The following is a 9898-nucleotide window of genomic DNA, read 5'->3' on the forward strand; positions in this document are numbered from 1 at the left end:
AGAACTTGAGCCAACCTCCACTGTTTTCCCAGGCCATAGGCAGGGAGTTGGGTGGGAAGTGGTGCAGCCAGGATTCGAACTGGTGACCCTATGGGACATCAGCACTACAGATAGAATCCCAGCCCACTGCATCATGGCGCCAGCCCAATAAACATATTTTTGTTTGTTTGTTTGTTTTTAAAACTTCTCAGGTCTAGGCATAGGGACATATCCTTAATGCTGACAGCTGCAGGATCTTCTCCCAGGGTCTAGCCCATTTCTGGCTCACACATGGGAAGACTCGATGAATCTTTTGGTTTCACCGGGGTGTTGGTCTCAGGGTTTGGGTAAATGGTGCTTTGTGTGTGCTTTCTGGTTATTTATGTCTGTTCTACTGGCTAGTAGGAATGCTGTCCAGATTCATAATTTACTACTTAGTGCCTCTTCCTGACCCCACATTCAGAGACAACATACTGATGGTTTGACAGTCACACGAAAAGTTTTACAGTGGGAGTTAGTGATTCTCTCCCAAACAGCCCCTACCCTGAGAGCGAGCTGCTAAACACTGACAATAGTGTGACGTATTTTCCACTAAAACCAGGCAGGAGTAGCGGAGGAGCTGACCCCAGCTGGTGGGGTGGGAGCGCCAGTGCTAATGAGGTCACCAGCCCGGTGGGGATCCAGAAGCCAGGGACACCATGTAACAGCGAAGACGGTTCTGATGCCCAGGAAGCGTGTGTGTCCCACCTGCCACCGCTGACATAGACATCAGGATTTTTATCCCCGTTTCTCACAACGGAGTCGGATTCCTAGTTACCAAGGGAAATGGAGCAGCCCTGGCTTGACAAAAGCCAACCTTGAAGAGGCCGCTGGTCCTCAACCCTTTGTGAAACACTGCCCTCTAGTGGACTGAGCCAGAATGCTGTCTTTCTAAAAAAACATATAGATATATAAATACTCATTCATCTACTAGAAAGGCAGTTACAGAGGGCGGCAGGGACAAGAGAGAGAGAAAGAGAGATCTTCCATCCAATAGTTCACACTCTAAATGGCCCCAACAACCTGGCCAGGAGACTAGAACTCCATCCCGTTCTCCCACATGAGTGCTGGAACCCAAGTACTTACGCCGTCCTTTGCTGATTTCCCAGCTGCATTCACACATGAGCTCCAGTGGAAGTGGAGCAGCTGAGACTCGAACCTGCACCCATATGGAATCCCATCTGGGATGCTGGTATCCCAAGTGGTGGCCTAACTGGTGCTGTGCCCCTATCTTAGCAATCACTAGCAGGTCTGGGGTAACTAAAAGCAGGGGGAGCTTTGGCAGGAGGGCAGTGTGAATACTCGTTGTTTTGAGGTGCGTTGGGGTTGCCAGTCGAGAAGATGCACATGAAACACACACTGATGGGACCTGGGATTTTGGGTGAGTTTCAAAGCACATTCCAGGGACGCAGAGTGGTTGTCTGTCGGTTTTAGCCTGGAGTTTCAAACTAATTAAGCCCCTTAACTCTTTCCTCTTCTGCCCTTTGACCTTTGTCATTAAACATAGAAACTGTGAGAATTTTACTTTTATCAGAAATCAGGAGTGGAGTTTCCAAAGGAGGCTGTGTGCTTCCAGGCAGTCAGTAGCACTACCAGCTTTGAAATTTCCTCAAAGAGTGAACCATAGTAAGGTGTATTTTCTTTTATAAATAAACATGTTCTATCTGCAAATTATGTGTTAAATGAAAATTATAAAGACCATTGTTCTGGTTTAATCTCATGGACTGGGCCCTGAGAGATCAGGCTAAAAGTTACAATGGAGAAAATGAATTCACTTGTGCTAAACTTCCAAGCCAGTAAGTTGAAATTAAGCTGTTTATTTGAACGTCCAAGAAATTGGAGTGAAAGAGACAAGAGTCAAATGTCCCCATAATAGACCAATTCAATTAGAATAATAATTTTCTCTGTGCTTTCATACTTACACACACACACCCTGGAAGCAGGTCTTGAACCTAATGCTTAAGATACCTGCTTCCCACATTGGAGTGCCTGGGTTCAATTCCTGGCTCCAGTTCCTGACTCCAGCTTCCTGCTAAGGGAGACCCTGGGAAGCACCTGCCTGATAGACTTGAGAGTACTCCTAACCAGGCCCAGCCCAGCCCTGGGCACTGTGAGCATTTGGGGGGTGAACCTCTCTCTCTCTCTGCCTCTCTAATTGATTACTTGCCCATTTTTCAAAAGGTAACTGTGTGGTTGGTGTTGTGAAACAGTCATACCGGGTAAGCCAGGCATACAGCGTCCATCTGTTCCTCCTCTGGCCCTCCGGGGCATGTGACAAGCAGGCCAAGCACTAAGGCACGGTGAGCTATGTCCCCCAGCACTCCAGCCCTGGAACTCACCCTGGTTTTGAACTTGCACCTCTGAGAGGCAAGCACACAGAGGAAACATGTTGTGGAAGCTGGGACGTGAAAGTATGTTGTGTCTCCGGCTGTCCCAGGTGCACCAGCAGGGATCTGGGTCAGAAGTGGAGTAGCCAAGTCTTCAACAACCAGCATTCACATGGGTTGTCAGCGCTGCAGACCCTGCTTGACCCCCACCCCCGACACTGCGGCACTGGCCCCACCTCTTCATGCTTGAGTCTGCACTTTAGTTTTGCCGCAAATAAATCCTGCTTTCCTGTACGTCTTTCTGCCCCACCTTTGAATTCTTTCTCCCGTGCAGGGAAGGACCTGCTGTAGGTCCTGCTGAGAGCCCACAGCTCTCCCACCGGTCTGAACTCCAGCAGGAGAGAGATTTGCATCCCTAGTTTCAGGCTAGTCAAGCTATGTGCAGAGGAATCACCTGGAGATCTGGCTTTAATACAAGTTGTGGTTTAGTGGATCTGGGATGGAGCCTGTATGCCGTAGGCAAACAACCTGTCTGGGATACTGCCGTGTTGTGCAAAGATCGCACTTGGAGTGACAGGGCTCTGTGCTCAATGGCAGCCCTGTTGGCATTTTGTGCTGGATGAGCCCCTGCTGCAGGTGCCTGACCTGGGCCTTGGAAGATGCTTTACATGGCTTTGATCTCTACCCACTAGAAGCCAATAGTGGCATTCAAATTTCAGCAACTAAAAATGCCTCTCAAACTTGCCCCATGTCCCTGTGAGAGGGGCAAAAACCTCAGCTAAGAGACCTTAGAAGGGGCCCAGCTTGGTAGCCTAGTGGTTTCCCACTATCCAGATGATAAACCTGGATTGCAATCCCCCAGCTCCTGGTTTTGTCCCCCGCCGAGCTTCCACACTACAGGCATTGGCCTGGGAACCATCAGCTAGCTGCTCTGTTTCTCTCTACCTCTGAAATAAGTCACGTTTTGAAAAATACAATACCTTTGTTCAAAAAGCAGGAAGTAGTTGCTGTCAACATACTAGAGTATAAAGCTTTTGTCTTTCAAAATATTTTATTCTCTGTAAAATGTCACAAAGGTAATGGTGATAAAAGAGTAACTATCATTTCATAAATTGCAAAAATGCACTTTCAGTGTAATATTTTATATGCTGCAATGCATTTAGATATTTTATTCATGTTACAGTTTGATTAATCAGAAGATTCTTTTGGCTTACTTTTCTGCAAATTCATTTATTAATGGTAGTTAGAATTTATAATTTTAGCAACTTTAGTTTCAGTCAATATAATTGAAAGCGACGTTAGTTACCCTTGGCAAATGAAAGATGGCAAATAGTTCCTGTGCTGTCCATGGAGGGGGACCGTATGGGCCAGGCCAAAACTAGAAGCCTCAAACTCCAACCAGGCCTCCCACAGGGGTGGCAGGGGCTCAAGTAGTTGGGTCATTTTTTGCTGCTTTCCCAACTCCTTTAGCAGGGAGCTGGATCAGAAACAGAGCAGCTGGGACTTGGATTGGCACTCTGAAATGGGATGCCAACTTGCAAGAGCCTGAACTGCTGCTGCACGATGCCAGCCCCCCCTCCAGTGTTCCATAAAGGGAAGCCTTCACAACGTCCTGCAAATGAAGGAGAAATCCTCCAGTTCCTTGCAGCATGAGGCCGCCTCGAGGGCACCACCATTATCCTCCAAATGGAAACAGGGCAGCTACAAAAGGCAAAGTGTATGTTTACGTTGTAAATTTGCTTTTAAACTCCATTGCTGAGGCCAAAAAAAAAAAAATGGACATGAGGTTGATGAAACATAAAACCAGTTTCTTTTTGAAACAAAATACAGGAAGAAAAACAGACTTATGTGTGCAACAGCCTGGGTTTCCTGTGTGGGTGGCAGGAACTGAGTCATGTGAACCATCAGCTCTGCTTCTCAGGGTCTGCTTTGGCAGGAAGCTGCAGCCGGGAGCCGGAGGTGGGACTCAAACTCTGGCACTCCTATGAGTGGGGCAGGCGTCCTAACTGGTGTCCTAACTGCCTTCCTGATCTCCAAGCCAATTGCCCACCTCACAGGTGATTTTTAAGGTTCTTAAGTTTGAGGCGTAATTAATGGAACTGTTACTTTACACTTTTATAAGTTGTGATGGCATTGGAATGTGGGTAAATTATTTCCCCCAAATCATGATAAATTATTTCAGAATATAAATGTTGGTGCACTTAGAGCTGATGACTCTCATGGAACAATTTTTCCCAACAATTTTAGTTCTTCACACAAATCAATTTCATACCAGTCTGAAATTTAATTTTTGATGTAGGTTTATACAATGACCTTTTAATGTTTCTGTGACATTTCCTGTAACTTGTGGAAGTTCATGCAAGAAGTGGAAAGCAGGGCCCAGCGCAGTAGCTCAGCAGCTAACATCCTCGCCTTGCATGCGCCAGGTTCCCATATGGGCACCGGTTCTAATCCCAGCAACCCCACTTCCCATCCAGCTCCCTGCCTGTAACCTGGGAAAATGGTCAAGAACGGCCCAAAGCTTTGGAACCCTGCACCCACATGGGAGACCCGGAAGAGGCTCCAGGACTTTGGATTGGCTCAGTTCCAGCTATTGCGGTCGCTTAGTGAGTGAACCATAGGACAGAAGGTCTTCCTCTTTGTCTCTCCTCCTCTCTGTATAGCTGACTTTGCAATAAGAATAAATAAATAAAGAATAAAGAAATGAGAATGCTCCTAGTGGAGAAAAGGAATATTTTTACAAAACCAATTTATTTCCAAGTTTCATCTGTGTTTGATGTGAATCAAAACATACCATTGGCCATGTAGTAGCAAGAGAGAAAAAAAAGAAAAATGCTATATGCTGTGCACATGCATTAGTTATTTCATGTACAATAAAGGAATGAAGGAAGAGGAAAAGACAAGAATAAAGAAAACTATACTGTGGTAGTCAGGAGGTGATGGGGTCAAATTGCAGCTTTCTAATTGAGAATTTGTTCTGGGTCTGTAAGAACAGAGCTCTGGGGGCAAGGCAGCAGGTGGCGTTTTAGTAGACACGTCCCACTCGCCCCTGGACACATCCGTTCTATCTTCATTCTCCATTTCCAGCTACTGCGCACGTATGTCTGGTTCATCGATTGGTCCGCATCAGCTTAGAATCCTGCCTCATTGACACACCCTGTCATTCACAACAGGCTTTCATCAGTTTACTAATCCTACACTGCACCCCAGAACCATCCTGCCTCACCACCTTCAAATTCATAGGATGATTGCTCTCTGTCTTAACCCCTTCCTTGGGATTTTGACTGACTGTGGAGAGCCGGGGTCTCCTTAGCTGCTGCTTCTCAGTGGGGAGGCGGGCACCAGGTCTGCACAGAATGAGCACATAGGCAACCCCAGGAGCAGCAGCAGATGCACAGCGGTGCATCAACTAGTTACTTATTTTACTTATTTTTTGAGAAGAAGAGAGAGACAGAGAGTAAGCACCCATCTACTGGTTCATTCCCCCCCCCACCCCCAGGTGCCTGTAAGCCAAGCCAGGAACTCAGAACACAATCCAGGTCTCCCGGGTACATGGCAGAAGCCCAGGCACCTGCACCATCGCACCACTTGCATTAGCAAGAACCTGAAGGCAGGAGCTGGACCTGGGAGTCAAATCCAGGTGCTCTGATGTGGCATGCGAGCTTGGTAAGCAGCCTCTTAACCATCACTGCCTGTGCCTGACCTTCAGGGAGAGCCCTAGGTCTTCTGAGTGAGTCCAGCTCCCTTTAAGTTAGATCTTCCCCAAGCAGTACAGGGAGGAGCATTTCCCAGTAACCAAGTCCCCCTCCCACCCCACCAGGGACTATCATTCTTAATTAATCTTTGCATGCCTCTGTAGAAATAGCATAGCTGTGCGCTGATCTTTTAATCTTGGATGCACTAATTAACCGAAGTTACAGTGGATTGGTATAAACCAGAGCTCAATTCAGCTGAACAAGTCCTAGATAGGCATGAAACATCTTTTTTTTTTTCTTTAAGATTTATTTATTGTTATTGGAAAGGCAGATATACAGAAAGAAGAGAGATAGAGAGAAAGCTCCTTATCCACTGGTTCACTCTCCAAGTGGTTGCAAAGACTGCAGCTGAGCCAATCGGAAGCCAGGAACTTCTTCTGGATCTCCCATGCAGGTGGAGGGTTCCAAGGCTTTGGACCATCCTCGACTGCTTTCCCAGGCCACAAACAGGGAGCTGGATGGGAAGTGGAGCAGCCAGGATATGAACCAATGCCCCTAGGATCCCAACACATGCTAGGTGAGTGATTTAGACACTAGGCTATCGTGCAGGACCTGATATGAAACATCTTTAAAGCTACTAGTTATGTCTGTAGGAATGCTACGCAATTATTGAAATGAATGAGAAAGCTCTTTGTAGAATGACGAGAAATGTTTTTGAGATACATCAGGGTACTTCCAAATGTGTGTGGAAAAAATACATTGATGTTACTGCAAAAATTGTTTAAAACCCATGCATAACTTTTTTGCATGTGATATGCATTGTCAACTTTGTAAAGATCCATTGCATGCATGGATTACCAAATGCTGCCGTAATACTTATCTTTTTAAAATTATTTCATTTTATCGAGAAAGAAGAGAGACAGGGACAAAGAGAGCCTAGTCTGGTGGTTTGCCTGCCAAATGGCTTACCAGCCGGTGCTGAGTCAGGCCGAAGCTGGGAGCCTGGAGTCCACTCGGAGTCTCTCGCGTGGGCAGCCATCACCTGCTGTCTCTTGGGGCAGGGAGGGAGCTGGGTAGGAAGGGAAGGAGGCAGGACTCTAGTCAGATCCTCTAACAGGAGATACAGACAGCCCAACAGGTATCTAAGTGCCAGACCAACCAACCATCGCTAAAATTTATCTTGTCACCTTATTTTCCGTGAACTTTTTGAAGTACCTGCTTATTTTGGCACAAAAACTATATGAATTCTTTACAGAGTGTGTTTTTTTTTTTCATAATAGGAATTTTCCATGTATTATGAAAAACAATGGGGTCCCAAAGTAAACTTCTATTTTTTTATGGTCTTTCCATGAATTTTGTCAGGTCTCCTCATTCAGTGAGAAGCACAGACATGCTCGCCATGTGTCAGTTTCTGATGTTTGTAATCAAAGAGGGGTCGTCGTCCTTTTAATTGTGTTTACGGTTTGGAAGCATAAACAGTTGTGCCTCTGAGTGGGAAACTGGAAGGCAAGAGTTGCAAAAAGTTTTCCTCCTCACTGTTTATCCTTTGGAATCTTACCATTTGAGTATCTTACCATTTCTATGTTTTGCCTATCTAGAAATGCAAGATTTATTTATTTGAAAGAGTTGCAAAAAGACCTCCCAACTGCTGATTTACCCCTACGTGGTTCCAATAGCCAGGGCTTAGCCAGTCCAAAGCCAGGAACAAGGGACTTCAGTTGGGTTTCCCATGTTGGCAGCAGGGACCCAAGCACTTAAGCCATCTTGGGCTGCTTTCCCAGGACGTTAGCAGGGAGCAGGATCAGAAGTGGAATAGTTGGTATATGAACTAGTGCTCACACGGCATGCCAGCACCACAGGTAGTGGCTTTACCCACTGAGCCACTGCACTGGGCCCTAGAAATAAATTTTTATGTTAGAAAAGAAAAAGAGGCTGATCACTTGGCTTCAGGGTTAAGACTCTGATTAGGAATGCCTGGGTTCAATTCCTGGCTCTAGCTCCTGATTCCACTGCTGAGAATACGGAAACTGGGAGACCCGAGTGATGACTCAGACAGCTGTGTCTGCTGTCATGTCTGTGGGAGGCGTGCCTTCTGGCCACCCAGCCCTGGTCATTCTGGACATTTGTGGAGTGAACCCCTGGAAGCAAATTCTGTCTCTTTGTCTCATTTTGTCTTTCTAGTTCTCAAAAGAATTAATTACTGAGTTATCACCAGCTGGAAATGTAGACCAAATGATTGGCATGAGATGAGCACCGCCTGTACCCCCTATAAATCGTGAAACATGAGATCTAAACCATGTCTCCCATTAGGGGGACATTGAAGGGAACCACCATCATACTAGAGGAAGAGATATATCAAGGCTTGGGAGGGATGCTTCTGTAAAGTTCTCCATGTTACCAGGAGGCAGTTACAGATGTTGTCACAGTAAACAGGGGTGGAAGACTTCCCCAACACAGACCAGCAGGCACAGCAGAGCTGGAGTGGAGGGCCAGAGGAGTTTATCCATCAACGGGCTCAGCCAAGTTCTCTCCAAAAGGCCTGTGCCCTGAAAGAAGGCTTCCTATGGTATTTGCTTCCTACAGCATTGATGGGTTCACATTGCAGCGCACGTGACTTAGGACCACACAGAAGGGACCACAAGGTCAGTTGGCCAAGCAGCTTGATGGAAGGAGGTACCGAGAGCAGATGTCAGGATGTTTTTCTTCTGTTGACAGAATGGTGGCAGGCAGCTGTGTCAGCAGATAGTAGAGACGCAGGCATATTCCCAGATGTCTCGGGTTCTTTGCTTCCTCCCAGATAGGAGGCTACGTGGTTATCAAACACAGCTTAGGTTTGCACAGGTGATGCTTTTAGTGTGCACCAATATTTGTAGCTCATTTACTGCTCAGACACCTCGAGGTGCTAGCTACAAGTCTAATTCTGAGTTTTCAGAGAAGAAGCCTGAAAGAGGAGAGATAGAGTACCTTGTCATGGTCACACAGGGACTAAGAGGCAATGCCAGGATGAGCCCTATCTTCCAGCCACCATCCTAAACTGCCTCTCTAGGCACAAGCCCACTCACATGCATTAACAAAACGGTGTACATGTCCACCTTTTAAAGCCGGAAGGAAGTGTGCCAAATGTGCTCGGGGATTTCTTCTGGATAATGGGGCTAAAAGAGATTTCTTGGGATGGACATTTGGCTTAGTAGCTAAGATGGCAGCTAAGATGTCCATATGCTGTGTAGGAGTGGCTGGGTCCCACTCCTCATTCCAGCTTCTTACTGTTGCAGATCCTGGGAAGCAGGAGGAGATGGTTCAAGTGCTGAGTCCCTGCTAACCATATGGGAGACCTGGCCTGAGTCCCTGGCTCCCAGCTTTAAGTTGGTCCAGTCCTGGTCACAGTGGGCATTTAAGAGTGAACCAGTGGATCAGAACTCCCAGTGTCTGCTTCTCTCACTCTGCGCTTTGAGTTAATTGTTAAAATGCTTTCTTTCCTTCTTTTTCAATACCTTTTTTTCTACTTTAGGAATTGCTTGCACAGATTTTTTTTTTTTCCAAAGAAAAGGAAAGGAAAAAAAAGGCTATGTTCCTTCTAACTCCTTCGCTTGGACCCTAGATAATTCTGGAGCTAACTCTCCTACCTTCCCACAACTCCTGTTCCTGGAGTAAGTGCTTTTGCTGACCCATCCTGCTCTCTACTCTGGGGAAACTGCCCCAGGTGGACCAGTCCACATTTATGCAGAGTATACAGTTCATTCCAGTGCCAATGGCCTGCCCAGAGAGGACAAGGCACCTCCTTGTCCACCCCGGGGTTCTGGTGGATCCGAGCAACTCCAGGGCACCAACTTTACCAGGTCAACCACACTCTGGCTTCTT

Source organism: Ochotona curzoniae, unplaced genomic scaffold (assembly GCF_017591425.1).
Source record: "Ochotona curzoniae isolate NIBS_2020 unplaced genomic scaffold, NIBS_Ocur_1.0 contig_2688, whole genome shotgun sequence".
Taxonomy (NCBI): domain Eukaryota; kingdom Metazoa; phylum Chordata; class Mammalia; order Lagomorpha; family Ochotonidae; genus Ochotona; species Ochotona curzoniae.